Raw genomic sequence first — 13,246 nt, forward strand, 5'->3', positions numbered from 1 at the left:
GGGGGAAAGGGTCACGTGACAACAACTAAGTGAAACTTCGACTGGACTGCAGGCTGCTGAACACAGTGCATTTAGGAGAAGACAGGACAGGCTGTAAGTATAGGTTGTTAAAATGTGAACAGGTCAATGTATATAACATGTATAGCTTCCTTTTTGTATATACTGCTAACAGTGTGGTAACTGTGTTATTCTGCACTACAGACATGTTTTAGTCCTCTCTATTGCCATGGTTGTGCTTTTTTTCTTTTTTTTTTTTTTCCATAGAGGTGCAGAAAGTTTATATGCCAGTGAAAATCAAGGCTACAGAGAGTAAAATCTGACATGAGTGAAAAACCCCCGAAACTGCTTGGGGTTCAGAGGGTTAAATACTTGTAAAACCCACAGACAGAAGGATGACAAATAGAATTGATATATAAAAAAAATGTTTTTAACTCATGATAAATGGAGATACAAGGTTTCAGCCAGATAGCGCCGCCACAAAGTTGCTAATGTGTTTCTCTTCACCGGATTTCATTTTATTATGATTTTATTCCAGGCTTTCTTGTAAAAAATTTAAATAAAAAAAGAGCTTGCTCTCAATGGCCTGGTTATATTCCATTATACAAAGCATAAACATGACACCTTTTAAAATAATCACCAAAAAAAAGACATCCTTGAATCTGGACTTGTGAGGGTAAAAAATATCAAACAAACAAATGATGACTCCCATCAAACACAGACAAATGTATGCAAAGCATGAAACAATATAAAAGCTCCATGTCGTCCAATATTCAGTCTGCTTTTAGCTCGGATTGAACCTAAATGGTCCACATTTCATTGTGCGGCCCTAAATGGACAGTGCAGCTCCTCATCTTGGATAAAAGCCTTAACTTTGAGAGGACACAAAGGGTCCATTGTCCCTCTTGCTGACCTGAACACCTTAGTGTAGGGCAAAGGGATCTCTGTTACTAAGAGAAAAGGGATGGGGAAGTGGAGACAGAGCGGTGACCATCTGAAAATTACATTTAAACAGATTTGAGCTTCAACCACTTTTGTTTTTTTATAGCTGCACTCAAGCTTTAGTCAACAGTTGTGGTGATTTTTGTGGATTTTTTCTTTACCCTTCAATTTCACATTGAAGCCACACAGAATAAATTCAATAACGCATCAAACTGAGATTTGCCTCGGATGGATTTAGATCCGGCCTTATTTCCATCTATGGGGAATGGCTGTTAGAGATACAATCACGTCAGAGACGGGGGGACAGCAAACTGTTGTTTATTCTTTAGTTTTCTCCAGGGCATCGAGGAAAAAAAAATGCTAACAAAGTTTCCATTGTGAAAGAACAGACGGCCTTTGTGTGCTCTGCCACTGAGCTCTGTGTTTCCATAGCCCTGTGCTCTCCACCCTCTAAATCATATAATATTCCTGAATTACAATGACATGTGCAGGGTAGGGTTTCTCCTCTCTCAGACGTTTCTGTCAGAGCGTCTTAAAAGTTTTGTCTTGGCCAGGAAATCTGAGCCCCGCTCCACGGGCGGCTCAGCACACCGGCTCAAGACAACGGTCTTCAGTAATTTATTGGTTTGAAGGGGTCTGGTGTAAAAGCCATAAAAAGTTCAAGTCCGATGGAAGAGGGGCAGTGGATTTTGGCATCCAAACTGAATTAAATCAATCAAATAAATGAACAAGACTATCTGTGTTTTCCAATACCCATAACACCATGCTATTCAGAATAGAAAAAAAAAAAGAAGAAAAACAAAAATATATAGTATGTCAAATGCAGTACGCATACCAGGATGTCCTACTGCATCTGGTCGTATTTTGCTGTATCCAAGACAGCATGCTTTTCTAGCTATTCTGACCCACAATCCTCTGCGCTGCGGATGTATGAGCAAGAGGGTTAAAGTTCAAGGTACTATGGTGTCACAAAGTAGTATGTCCCAGTTGAATGCAAACTACATGCAACAGTACGTACTTTGTAAGGGCAGCAGCAGTACGAACTAAAAGTAAAAAGAAAACGTATTGGATTTTAAATGCAGTGTAAGAAGAGCATGCTGACATTTGCTAATTAGCATGAATTAAACACTGTGTCTGTGCCAATTTTCATGACAAGCCATCCAATAGCTGTCCAGATAATTAAGTCAATCAGCGGGCAGACATTTATCCCTTGAGGCAACCACTAGCCTGGCTAAAAATTAAAGTAAGGATGACTGTCTACAATTTATGAGTTGCAAGGGTGCTGTAGATTTCAGGGAAATGCATGTGCACATGTAAGTGTGTGCTTCTCGGTTTGACCTGTGCATTAATATCCAGCAGAAAAAAACAGTTTGTTGCAACTTCCTCCCTCTCCTTCTGTTCTCTCCCTCCTTCACCCTCCCTGCAGCTCTGCCTCCATGCCCTCCTCTCCTCCTCTCTTATTGGCTGCCGGAGACATGTCTGTGGTTCTGTGGGATCCTCCCATGTAAACAAGTGTGTTTCACCACCAGCAGGCTGCCAAAACCCCTCAATTTGTCACTTCCCCCGAGTCAGTTGGTGTTTTGCGGCTTGCAAGGTGCTAGCAAAGGTACTTCAATGGGGGAAAACCTCAAGGCTGAGATGGAGGAGATGTGGTCGGCGGCTTGCGCTGTTTTGTAGGTGTGCTGAGAGTACAAACCACCAAACAGCCTCCAAAAGAAACCAATACAACCTTCATCTGTTTACACTTCAGACTTTTTTCTTTTTTTTTTTGCTTGACAGATGGTACTTCTTAACGAATTAGACCGTCAGGTTGTCATATTACTCCCAGGCACAGTTAGGCTGTGTAACCGATGGTCACTGGCAGCCTCTGCACAACCAGAACTTGGCATCTGCCCGGTCTGAACCACAAACCCACCATTCACTAGCAGCACATGGCCGCTGAAGGTTAATATGCAGAGTACGGAAGTTGAACAGTTTTATTTTAGCTCTTTGTATGCTTCAGCTCAAAATTCAGGGTGTCAAGAGTTTAACAAAAAAGTGTACAGAGAATTCACAAAATATCACAATACAGTACTGCAGTTTATTTCAAAAGGTCGCTTTTGAAACATGTTTATTTTACAAATGTCAATTTAACAAGGAAGAAAATTATATTGTACATGTCCTGAATGAAAAGGTCTATCAGTTTGTTTTTCAGAAAATGTATCTGCAACACTTACAATTATCAATCCAATGTTTAACTTGTTTTAAAAGCAAAATTTTAAATGTTATTAATATTTTACAGACAAAACAATGAATCTCTTAATCAAGAAAATCCTCTGTAGATAGACTGATAATGAGAAATATGTATTGTAACCCTAGTCATGCCATTATACAGGTACTTGCAATAGTTTTAAAGTTATCTTGAGGATCTAGTGTGGGTATGATGGTACTTAAGGTTTCACATGTACAGGGGATGCACAAACATTGAAAATGCACTCTCAGAGTTCAACATATCTGTGTTGTATTCACACTCTTTTTAGTACATAATATTAAAAATAACTGGGAGAAATGATGGGGGATCAACAATTAACCCATCTATGCCCCATATAGATGCATTTTTGGACATTAAACCTAGGGATAGGGTTTGATAGTATTTTTTATCAAATTCAAGTCCAGTTATCCCCTTATTAAATAACCCAACACCCCAAAAAAACTGTGATTGTGAACCATGATTGTTCTGGGTTCAGCTGCAACACTTCAGGTCCGGCCCTTTGGGGTTCTAGATGAAACCCTTGGAATATAAAAAGTATCATGGTAGAACCCCCTGGGTAGGGTCTAGATAAAATCATTGGAATATAAAATTGTTCTACATAGAACGCCCTGGGCGGGTTGTAGATGAAACCCTTGGACTATAAAAGGGTTCTACATAGAACCCCATGGGTTGTTATTTTTTTTAGCAACGCTAGAAAGTGGAAAGGCACTGGATAGAACCACCAGAGAGGGCACTGACTGAACCATTGCACCTTTGGAGGTTTCCTCTGTAGAACCTCTCATGCAGGGTTCTGGGTGGAACCTTTCATAGATTGCTTTAGGTATAACCCTTAATGCTGGGTTCTAGGAAGAACCCTCTGAAAGGTTTCTACAAGTTTCTACCAAGATCCAAAAGGGGTTCTACTATGAGGACAAGCCGAGGAACCCTATATGGTTTGATTTATCACCGCTGTCAAATCAACCGATATACTTATTCCTGGATGATTCTGTCCAGTTGTTGTCAGGACACATGGATACACTTGCTGTTAAGCAGATCAAATCTGTGATAACCGCATTACAGAACTGCCTCTCTAACCACTGGGCTTTTGAAATGCAGAGTATGTCCATGATATCAAGACATATTGAGAGATTTCAGCTGACCTTGTTGGACAGCTTAACTACCAAAGTGTCGGCGGTTTTGTGGGTGTCAGCACAGAACCAAAAGCTTGTGGGAAAATACTTTCAGATGGGAATTTAGTTAAAGAAGAGTTGCCTTTGTCACCTGTGCGTGTACAGCCCGTCACCCCCACACACAATACACACACACACACCTCCCATTAAGTGTCTGTTGTCTTTCAACGGCTCATGTTCGCCAGATGAAGCGAGGAACAGATGAGAGAGAGTGATAGAGACAGGAAGGGAGAAAGGGAGAGAGTAAGGAGGCGATTGAAAAAGCAAAAGAGGAAGATAGAGAGAGAAGGGAGGAGTGTGTAGAGGAAGGATGAGTGTGGACAGAGAAGTGTGCGTGTCTGATGATTCACACCTGCGAGGTGGAGGAGTCAAGGGAACGGCCAGGAGAGGAGGAGAAGGGAGGGCGTGTGACCCTCCCTTTGGCCACGCTGAAGGAAACTCATGCCGGCCTCCCGCTGATATCTGTGTTAGCCACGAGACCGGCCCGGTCCGCTCTCTCTCTCTGCATTTCCTGCTCTTTCTTTTTCTTCCTTTTTTGTGAGCTCAGAACTGTTGCGACCTTTCTCCTCCCTCTCTGGCTATCATGCTGTTCGGGCTTACACCTTGTATAAGGTGTAAGCCATATTGTCCAGCCTATACTGTATGTCTACCAAACATTTTCTTCATTCTGATGTGTCCATCTACTTCGTGAATGTACCTGAAAAATGTGTCCCACTTCGCCACCCCTCCCACACAGCCCTATTTTCACGGGGCACAAGGTCAAACCGGCACACAGAAAAAGCCCAGGGAGCCTCTGGGAGATATCTGGAGAATGCCGAAACATGGCTGACAAATGAAGACGCAGCTGCGCTCGTCAGCGAGCTCCCCCCCCACCCCCAGTCCCTCGGGAACGTGGAGTTATGAGGCCGCTCACACACACACACACACACACGACTCTGTTTGCTTAGTCTCTGACACGGAAAAGACAACCAGTGCAAGAGATGGGAATAGAGGGGAGAAGAGGGGTGAGTAAGAGTAAGATATTGGAGGATGCTGCTGTCACTGGAGAAGAAGTCAGATAAGTCCGTACAGAGAAACGTTAATAAATACAAACATCAGATTATTCATTCTAATCTCTGGCCACAAACATGTTTGGGCTATTTTTAGTTTTTCTTCCTCCTAATAGCAAACAGCTTAATGTGTTTCTTAAAAGAATGCAGTACTAAGTCCTATTCCAAAAAGATCGCAATATCATTCATTTTGAGAAGAAAAATAGTTTTCCCAAATCCTTGCGCCAGGATTTAAAAACCTAAGGGATCCATTTATTTTATTCTGCAACTGTTTGCTTTGGCAACGTGGTCCGTAATCTTTTGAGAAGCTTGTTTCCCACGTTATTTTCTTGAGAAGATGCCCGTTTCAAACATTTATTTGAACAATGAGTCAGTGCTGAATCTCAAATCAGACCAAACTCCTGCAAGTTTAAATACCAAAGCTTTTCTTTTCAAGACCTTTCGTGAGCTGTCAAAGCTCAGGCTGCAGCCTTTTTTAGATATTATTTTTCTGTCATAAAATGGGTGGGACCCTTTTGCCAAAGTGTGATGACATATCATGTCATCTTTCTTTTTCTTTTTTTTCTTTTCTTTTCTTTCGAACCAACAGCTCAATCGTTAAGATGAGATAAAGTAACCTTGACGACAATGGAAGCACACAAAATGTTACAGTGATTATGACCTCTCAGCTAACGATTATTTTCCTTATTGGTTTATCTGTGGTGTGTTATAGAAATTTATCGACTTATTCTTTGATCTATAAAATGTCAAGAACTAGTTATATTGCACATGACATCTGACTGAAGATTACCATAAGTAATGTAAAAGATACATGATTTGTAGCAAATGGACCACAACCAGCAAAACCACTGGTGTGGTCCTTTAAAACTAACATCAGAATGACACACACACACACACACACACACACACACACACACACACACACACACACACACACACACACACACACACACACACACACACACACACACACAGTTGAAACAGCTGGCCAACCCAAACCTGTATCAGTGGAGGCAACAAGTTCATTTAAAGCCAGGGGTTCTCTTTGAAGTGGTGTCACTCGGTCAGCAAGCCAACACTGTTGTGAGCCGAGGAAGATTTACGACCTCTTCTCCCACAGCTGCTTTAACACTATCTGCTGGTGACGGCCCAGCAGGGAAGCTGATAAAGACACGCATGAAACGGACAAGAAAAAACATTCAAACGTCCCCTTTTTGATTCAGTAAGGTCAATGCAATATGCATTGAAACTACAAAAAATTGCTTTCTATGGGGCATTTTATTTTGAAAGCAGGATTGCTTTGAATATGAAATCTGAATTCAATGTGCCTTGGTTTAAATCCTGGTCACAACAGGTGGTGAGGGGAAACATGAGATTTAGATTCTTAGTGAGGCAGTCACAGCCCAAGTCATCAGTCAGTGAAGTGGCGCCCCCTAATGGCCATGGGCAGGTACTTGGTATTGGCAGCTCGACATGTGTCTGAGAAATCAGATTTTGATCCCTTCTGGCACGGCTGTTGAACAATATGACATTTAATCTATCTTAAAATGAAGTTTGTCGCATAACTGTGGCGGTGTGCATCCAACTGTTTTTATTGATTAATCTGTTGATTTTTTTTCTTGATTTATTTATCAATTGTTTGGTCAAAAGAATATCATTAAAAAAAAATAAAAAATGACCGCCACAATTTCCAGCCCGAGGTGACTCCTTCAATGATCCAGGCGACTAATCGATTTGGGCTGCGGGTAACAATTAATTTCGTTGGCGATTGATCTGTTTAATTATTTGTTTGGTCTACAAAATGTCAGACAATGGTGAAACATGTTGATCAGTGTTTCCTAAAGCCCATGATGACTACTCAAAAGAGATTCGGTTTACAGTCGCAGAGTAAAGAAGCAAGACAATATTCACATTTGAGAAGCTGGAACCTGAGAACTTCCACTCAAAGCGCTCAATCGCTTAATTTCTTCTCTGTCGATCGACGAATTGATCAGTTGACTCATCTTTGCAGCGCTACTGTTTGAACGTACTACTTGCATCCTGCCGATATGATGCACGTTAACATCTATGGCCACAAAAACATAGCAAATCTGAAAGTGTGCCAAACACAATCTGGTGCTATATCACACGTCCACAGATTTAATATAAATATTCAAACATCTACCAGCAGACAGCTGGCTGATTAATGCTTTCCTCCTTTCTGCTCTCCTGTCTTGAAAGACATGTCCTCACTGCATTCAGCCTAAGTTATTACAAAAACTGAGCTGCACTTAAAGGCCATTATTCATGTTGGAGCTCAGGCTGCCAGGTTAAAACTACAGCATTTGTCTCTCACGGCTGTGAGGGAACTGCTGGAGTCTTAGCCCGCAGAGGTAATGCCACCATTACACTACTCTAATGTGTGCCCTCCACCCGATTGTTAAGTAACTGTCCCGCTGTGATCAAAACAGCAGTCGCTTCTGTAATCGGCAGGTCTTCCAGTCCACAGCCAATGTTGACAGACGCAAAGTCATGACGTTAAGGCTTCAGTGATTAGCTCCCAACAGACTGAGGCAGATTGTAACACTCTGGACATGAGGTCATGAATCTACAGCCATAACACGGTGCATTTAAGGACACCTTCCAGGGGTGAAAATGGGTTTCTTTATCTGAACCTCATTTAGTGTCTCTCGTTCAAACCTTATTTATTGCTAAAAAGCTCAGAAACACAAATGCTCTCTGTGAATTAGAAACACAGAATACTATAAGAAACATATTGCCTTACTTGCAATTGTTTGGCTGTACACTTTGGGAAGCAGAAACAAAAACTTGTTGTTACGTGGAGTATGTTATGGTCTGGATAGCAGCAACAGTAAAAGCCTAAAGGGTAAAAGCAATGGAAGTCTGTGAAGTAGACCAAGAAACAGACTGAATTCAAACTTTGGTGAGCAGTTTGGAGAAAATCACATCCATATATAACCCACCACTAAAGGGTGGGTTATATATAACATAGATATAAAGGGCCTTTGATATGTAACCAGATTTACCGCCTTGCAGTTAAATGCCTCCGCCAACCACAGTCATGTTGCAGTTTACATCCATATCTATTAAAAATATCATTGCTTTATCCTTTTATCCTAATTTGTGAAATTGTCATATTTAGTATATGAATTCTTCAGTTATGGCCAAAAACGTGTTTTGTGAGGTCACAGTGACCTTTGACCACCAAATTCTAATCCGTTCAACTTGAGTCCAAGAGGACGTTTGAGCCTTCTTTTAAGAAAGTCGTTGAAGGTGCTCCCAAGATATGACGAGAATCCGACGGATTTGAGGTTTCAGTGACGTTGACCTTTGATCACCAAAATCTAATCAGTCTATCCTTGAGAACAGGTGGACATTCGTGCCAAATTTGAAGATATTCCCTTTTGGTGTTCATGAGAGATTGTGTTGAAGGAAATGGACCCGACAGACGGCCAAAAACATAATCCCCCTGGCCCACACATGTCACCGCTGTGAAGGCGTGATTAATGGGCTCTTGAGAATGTCACACAGATTCTTGTGTGCGTAGGATAAAAAAAAATTGATGCTAAAAGAAGAGATGGCGGGAACACACGATGTTTGTCCTCCACATTTTCAGTGATATATGGCTTTGTTAGAAAAAATGTACCTGCACATGTTTAAAAACAACAACAATTTGAATCTGATACCCAACAACACAGCAGGAGGACATTTTCGATGGGTCACTCTGAGGTGATTTGTTCGACTCAAGTATTCATTTCCTGCAGCTCGCACCATGACTACGGCAGTGAAATGGTCTATTCCCCAATAACTCCACTGCTGGTTTATTCAACAATATGAAAAACACATAACCATTCAGCCACAACAGGCCTTAGTCAGAGCATGTAGGTGTTATATTGTGGCTGGAATGTTGCCCGTCACTCCAGATAGAGCACATTTTCTCCCTTAAACAACAGCACACGTGAAGCCTATTACTTTGGCAAAAAACTAAACACAGCGCTAGTTCAGATGTTGCTACAGATTCATCAACTTTTTAGACCAAAAGATGTAAACCTACATCCTGTGACAATAAGAGCTCAGATTTTAAAAACATGCATAACTTCTTACACAAAAAACGCAAACAAACAAACCCAAAGAAAAACTGGGGTCTCAAAATTGCTACGTTGGTAACCAGGAAATTACAAGGCAACACTATGGTTTATACTGCTATAAAAACATAATTATGCACTGTGGCTTTATGAATACTGCGGTTTTTCAAAATTAGGTCTCATAGAAAAGCTAAATACCTTTCTGTTAATTTGTTCCCCTTTTCCCAGGCCTTTGATTTGACCGCTGTGGTGAGATAAACGTTTATAAATCACGGGGTTAGCGACTGAGACACTTTATGCGAGCAGTGCAAGCGCGTCTGACCAGAGTGAATATGGATTTGATTTGCGGTGCACTGCCGACGCTCCAGCCAATGCTGATCGTCAGGGAACGCTTGTGAAAACCATGATGGATTCCGCAGACATGGCTTTTTGAGCTCGGGGGGTTTCATCCTAAATCCATTTAAACTTTTATGCAATTTGGTTAAATATACAGAATCCTTTTTATGTTTTTATGTGTCCATTTTAGCCTTGATGGAAAGTATGATGTCGAGGGGGAAATTCCCATTGAAACTGACCTCTTTTATGAAACTTTAATTCTGCAGTGTGTGTGTGAATATGTGAGATAGAATGAAGGTGATGCTGAGTGACAGAGTCGACAGAAGGTAAAGCCAGACAATATCTTAGTTTAGTTCTATAATGTTTGGTTCAAAGCAGCTCTTCTAGTCCTGACTGTTGTCCAATCCAATTTCCACAGTGTTGACATGAAAAAAGATATTTGCAGAAAAGCAAAATGTCAGCCAGAAAATATTGGGAGTGACAGGCAGCTCCAACCTGCTGAGCTTAATGAGAAAGAAGACGGCAGGACTGATGTTTTTAATGAGACCAGGGGCGCCAGGTTTCTGACCTGTGTGGATTCCTGAGGGTCTAATCCAAAACTCCACAGACCTCTTTATGATTACATTCACACCAATCACAGTTATGAGAAATCCTTGTCTGCTGCTCATATCAGAATATTTTTGGATTTGGAAAGTTTCATTCAGTTTTGTATTTGTTTCACTTGTTTCAAACACATCTCAGTTTCAGAATATGTCACTGGGTTCTGACTTAACTGCAGCATTTTCTCTATAAGCTAAAAAAAATAAAAATGATGACCTTTCAGGTTTGAAATTGTCAGCCTTCTGCTGTGGATTACTATCTCAGCCTTTCATATCAGCCACCGCTGTGAATCCTGCTCATTGGGTACTGCCAGACTCCAACTTGTTAGATCATTAATGTGATCATGTATTCACTGCGAAACATTTGCAGCTTGATAGCGAAACATTGCAGTAGGTCAGCAGATACTATTTGTAATGCCTGATGAGCTCACTACTTTTTGTGTCCATCTCAAAATGGAACTAGAAAGGTGCACTCAGTAAAGTGCAGATCTCAGCTAGGTGTATCTGCAAAGACTACTGCTTTATTGAAACCCAAACTTAGCATTAAATAAGCACTTCAAGAAAGCTATGGGTGACATAGAGTTGTCCTTTGACAATTATAGGCACTGGCCTCATCACCCCTCTCAGGCAAACACCTTAGCACGTCAGATTAATAAAAGATTATGACGAGGGTGCAGTAGCAGGCCAATTCTACCTTATATGCAATAAATAATTATAAACAACCAAATTTAGACTCACATGAGATCGTGGCATGTAGCTGGCCAATTCAAAGTCGTGCAGCATAGTAAGCAGCAAATGACCATCAGTACATGAATATGGAGAGAGTCTGGCTGACAATATTACAATAAGTATGTGAATGATTGTGCACCAGAGAAAAGGATATTCACAGTTATGGAAGTAGAATTAGAGACCCCAAAAAGACCACAGAGACCCAGGTTTGCTGTGAGATTGCTCAGCTGTTCTGTAAACAACCTCATTCAGAGTCCTACTCTGATATGTGCATTCAACACTATTTAAATCAATAGCATGAACGCATCAAACAGTTAACTTAGCCACATTAATTCAGCATAAATACACACACTACCGATCACATGAGCAGCAGCATAATCAAAAATCAGCACCCAGAAGAGGCCGAGATATTTAAAACACAAGCAAATCTGCAAGGAGCATTAAACAGCCATCAGCATCAGCAGCCTCGTAGCTTACAGATGCTGTCATGCCACAGAAACTGACTGAGCAGAGCCAAGACGTGGACTCACACTTTACATATCACCTTGGAGAAGTTCACTGTCTCCCCATGAAGGGAAGAGTGCGATCCAAAGATGTAGCAGCCGGTGTTTCAGCTTGAAGTGCACCTGTTCGGCTGATTTGATGCTTAGCTTCACAGAGAGGAGCAGGAAACATGGCGCGATTACGTTATTTATCGGACCGTTAACCAGATAGGTTAACCTGTTAATGAAATGATGCCACTTGTTTCTAGTTCAACAAAGTTTACGAACGTGAAATGTAGCAAACAGCAGCGCGGCGGAGAGAGCAGGGCGTTGGGAGAGGAGACGGCCCGCCCTAAAGGTCAAAGGTTAAAGCTAAATCAACATGTTGCAGTGAAATTAGTTTTTCATGTGTAAGTGCAAATGCACAGACTGAGTGTTAATGGCCTTACGCACGTGAGTTATTACTCGTGCTCCATTAATAGTGTACTGTGCACCGGATGTATAGCCTACTAAGTTTCTTTTCTCATTTCTCTTTCACAACTAGTGTACAAAAAGCATGACACCGGAAATCGTCAAAAGTACATGACCGCCATGAACATAGCATGTGTACAGAGCACGCGGTTAATCCGACCCCCAACGGAGGGGAAAACAAGTGTTGCCAGATTTGGCTGGTTTCCGCCGAAATGAGCTTCTTTTGATTAAGTTGGCCTGGGAGAAAATAGCGTTGGGTGGTAGGGGAATTGTGTCGTGATTTGGCAGGGTTTTAAAAATATTTGTCGTTTCCACTCACTCATATTAGTTACTCATTCATTTGAGAAATAGTTTATTGACATGAGCATTTAATTTTTGTAAAGGATAAGGGAGTAAGTAGGGCAGCCTATCAGAGGGCCCGAAATAGTCCCTTGGTATGTAGGCTTTTTGCAAATATTTTGATGTCCTGGATGGAGGATGAAAAGACAGTTCATGTCTGTGTCGGCTAGAATGAATCCACTCCATCCAGCCAGTCCTGCGCAGAATCGATGGCCGCACAATGCATGCCGGTTAGATTTGTGTTCGACTTGATCCCGACTTGCTCTGACGTCATGATCACGTGGGCAACGATAACCTCACGAGAGCGAGGCGCCGCAGTTGCTCTCCACCGACTGCATGAACCCAAACACTGTTTTAACCACACCCTCGACCTTGTTCTGGCATAGGGCATTCAAATTAAACATTTAATAGTCTTTTCACTGGACACTTTTTTGGACTATTATTTAATACTTTACAAATTCTTATTACTGGACTTCACACCATGGGAGAATGTGGATGTTGGGTCTCTGTAAATCACAGAGTACGGTCTAAACCTGCTCTATATAAAAAGCGTCCTGACATATCTTCTTTCATGATTTTGCGCTATATAAATACATTTAACTGAAATAAATTGAATGAAAATAACAATTAAGGTTTATCTTGGTAGATAAATGGCATTTAGTTATACTGCTTGACAAAGTAAAACAGGTCAGCCGAGATGATTACAAATATTTGCCTGTTTGAAACTGATACAGTGGAGGAGGTTGGGGTTAGGAGGGTGGAGGGTTTGCAACCAGCTGTGCAAACACAATCATGAT

Source organism: Anoplopoma fimbria, chromosome 13, assembly GCF_027596085.1.
Source record: "Anoplopoma fimbria isolate UVic2021 breed Golden Eagle Sablefish chromosome 13, Afim_UVic_2022, whole genome shotgun sequence".
NCBI lineage: Eukaryota > Metazoa > Chordata > Actinopteri > Perciformes > Anoplopomatidae > Anoplopoma > Anoplopoma fimbria.